Source organism: Phoca vitulina, unplaced genomic scaffold, assembly GCF_004348235.1.
Source record: "Phoca vitulina isolate PV1807 unplaced genomic scaffold, GSC_HSeal_1.0 scaffold384, whole genome shotgun sequence".
Taxonomy (NCBI): domain Eukaryota; kingdom Metazoa; phylum Chordata; class Mammalia; order Carnivora; family Phocidae; genus Phoca; species Phoca vitulina.
Genome location: NW_022590071.1, coordinates 1 through 3,886, shown reverse-complemented (window position 1 = coordinate 3,886; position 3,886 = coordinate 1).

The window sequence follows — 3,886 nt, the reverse complement described above, 5'->3', positions numbered from 1 at the left end:
TTAGAGCACAAGCAAGCCAGTGGTGGGGAAGGGCAAAAGGAAAGGAAGAGAATTTTAAGCAGGCTCCACAATCAGCACAGATCCTGATGCAGGGCTCGATCTCAGGACCCTGAGATCTCTGATACAGCAGAATTAAATTAGTAATCAGTAACAGAAATAGCTGGAAAATCCCCAGGTATTTGGAGGCTAAACACATTTCTAAATGACCCATGAGCCAAAGCAATCAAAAGGGAAACTTAAAAATATTTTTAACTGAATAAAAATGGAAACACAGCAACATTTGAGGGATGTAGATAAAGCAGTGCTTAGAGGGAAATGACTAGCATTATATGTTTATAGTAGAAAAAAATAAAAATCTAAAATTAACAATCTAAGCTTCTATCTTAAGATGCTAGGAAAAAAGAACAAATTAAACCCAAAGCAAGTAGATGACACTTTGCTATAGAAGATGTGGGGACGGCAGATAGGCACAAGAAAACATGATCCTCATCATCGTTGCTCACTAGGGAAATGAACACCATAATGAGACACCACAACATAGCTATCAGAATGGCTACCAATGAAAAGAACTGAAAATACACAAAGTGTTGGTAGGATGTGGAGAAAGCTGGAATTCTCATGCTTTGGTGGTAGGAATGTAAAATGGTAAAACCACTTTTGAAGTGGCTCAGCATTTCCTCAAAACATTAACTATACGCTTACCATAGGACACTGTCATTCCCGTCTTAGGTATTTACCCAAGAGAATTGAAAACCTGTATCTACACAGACTTCTACACCATTGTTTATGGCAACTTTATTCATAATGGCCCCAAACTGGAAACAGTACAAATGTCCATCAGCCGATAAATGGATAAATTGGTTGTGGCATATCTGTACCGCTAAATATTACTCAACAATAAACATGAACACAATATGCGGTGCCTGGCTGGCTCAGTCGGGGGAACATGTGGCTCTTGATCGCGGGGTCATGAGTTCCAGCCCCACAATGGGCATGGAGCTTACTTTAGAAAAATGAACAGGGGCGCCTGAGTGGCTCAGTCGGTTAAGCATCTGCCTTCGGCTCAGGTCATGACCAGGGTCCTGGGATGGAGTCCCGCATCAGGCTCCCTGCTCAGCGAGGAGCCTGCTTCTCCCTCTCCCTCTGCCTGCCGCTCCCCCTGCTTGTACTCTGTCAAATAAATAAATAAAATCTTTAAAAAATAATAAAAAAGAATGAACAAAATGTTTTTATGTGCAACAATATGGATGCATCTCAGAAACATTATGCTGGGCCAAAGAATTCTATATACTGTATGATTTGATTTATATGAAATTCTAGAAAAGTCGAATCTAGTCTTTAGTGACAGTAGACCTGTGGTTTCACGGGGCCAGAGGTGAGAGAGATCCACCGAGGACGGACACTGAAGGACTTGTGGGCTGAGGAAAACATTCTGTGTCTTGATTTTGGTGATGGTTTCACAGGGGTACATTTGTCAAAACTCAGAATCACACATTTAGAATGGGTACATTTTTACTGTATGTAAATTATATCTAGATAGTTCATTTAAAAATCCAAATTTTAAAAACCACTTTTATATTACACATATTTACATGATGACTCTGTGTGTCTACGTGAGCATATACATGCAGCAGAGGATCTGGAAGGTCGAACATCAGAAAGTTAAGTTGAAACCAGAGGCTGCAGTTGTCACCTAGCAGTCGAACAAGCAACCTTAAAATGATGGGGTCCTGGCTACTCCTGCTTTGAACATTCAAAGCCCTGAAGAAATCCTTACTCATTTGTAGACAGATGAGGGTAAAAGCAGAGAGTGCTTATAAGGTGCTGGCGCTGAGGACACACAGGGTATAAACAGGAACTGGTTTGGGACCAAAGTCCTGTGTTGCCTCTTCTTATCATCCTCAAGTTGCATTTCTGTCTTTCCCTATTTTAAGGGCCAGCTGACTTACCACCTTGAGAGAAGCAGTGTTAGTTATAGGGCTTCTGTTTGTTAGAATGTTTTGTGTGTCATTGACTGGAGGTTATCTGTGTCTGCTCTCCTGTGGTGATGAACCTGCCAGTTACGATCTCAAAGATCTAGCTCTAAGAAATGACCCAAATCAACAAAATCATGAATGAAAGAGGAGAAATCACAACCAACGCCAAAGAAATACAAACAATTATAAGAACATATTATGAGCAACTCTATGCCAACAAATTAGATAACCTGGAAGTAATGGATGCATTCCTAGAGATGTATCAACTACCAAAACTGAACCAGGAAGAAATAGAACACCTGAACAGACCTATAACCACTAAGGAAATAGAAGCAGTCATCAAAAATCTCCCAAAACACAAAAGCCCAGGGCCAGATGGCTTCCCAGGGGAATTCTACCAAACATTTCAAGAAGAATTAATACCTATCCTTCTGAAACTGTTCCAAAAAATAGAAATGGAAGGAAGACTTCCAAACTCATTTTATGAGGCCAGCATTACCTTGATCCCAAAACCAGACAAAGACCCCATCAAAAAGGAGAATTACAGACCAATATCCCTGATGAACATGGATGCAAAAATTCTCACCAAAATACTAGCCAATAGGATCCAACAGTACATTAAAAGGATTATTCACCACGACCAAGTCGGATTTATCCCTGGGCTGCAAGGTTGGTTCAACATCTGCAAATCAATCAACGTGATACAATACATTAACAAAAGAAAGAACAAGAATCACATGATCCTCTCAATAGATGCAGAAAAAGCATTTGACAAAGTACAGCATCCTTTCTTGATCAAAACTCTTCAGAGTATAGGGATAGAGGGTACATACCTCAATATCATAAAAGCCATCTATGAAAAACCTACAGCGAATATCATTCTCAATGGGGAAAAACTGAGAGCTTTCCCCCTAAGGTCAGGAACGCGGCAGGGATGTCCACTATCACCACTGCTATTCAACATAGTATTGGAAGTCCTAGCCACAGCAATCAGACAACAAAAAGAAATCAAAGGCATCCAAATTGGCAAAGAAGAAGTCAAACTCTCACTCTTTGCAGATGATATGATACTTTATGTGGAAAATCCCAAAGACTCCACCCCAAAACTGCTAGAACTCATACAGGAATTCAGTCAAGTGGCAGGATATAAAATCAATGCACAGAAGTCAGTGGCATTCCTATACACCAACAACAAGACAGAAGAAAGAGAAATTAAGGAGTCGATCCCATTTACAATTGCACCCAAAACCATAAGATACCTAGGAATAAATCTAACCAAAGAGGCAAAGGATCTGTACTCAGAAAACTATAAAATACTCATGAAAGAAATTGAGGAAGACACAAAGAAATGGAAAAACGTTCCATGCTCATGGATTGGAAGAACAAATATTGTGAAGATGTCAATCCTACCTAGAGCAATCTACACATTCAATGCAATCCCCATCAAAATACCATCCACTTTCTTCAAAGAAATGGAACAAATAATCCTAAAATTTGTATGGAACCAGAAAAGACCCCGCATAGCCAGAGGAATGTTGAAAAAGAAAAGCAAAGCCGGCGGCATCACAATTCCAGACTTCCAGCTCTACTACAAAGCTGTCATCATCAAGACAGTATGGTACTGGCACAAAAACAGACACATAGATCAATGGAACAGAATAGAGAGCCCAGAAATGGACCCTCAACTCTATGGTCAACTAATCTTTGACAAAGCAGGAAAGAATGTCCAATGGAAAAAAGACAGTCTCTTCAACAAATGGTGTTGGGAAAATTGGACAGCCACATGCAGAAGAATGAAACTGGACCATTTCCTTACACCACACACAAAAATAGACTCCAAATGGTTGAAAGACCTCAATGTGAGACAGGAGTCCATCAAAATCCTAAAGGAGAACACAGGCAGCAACCTC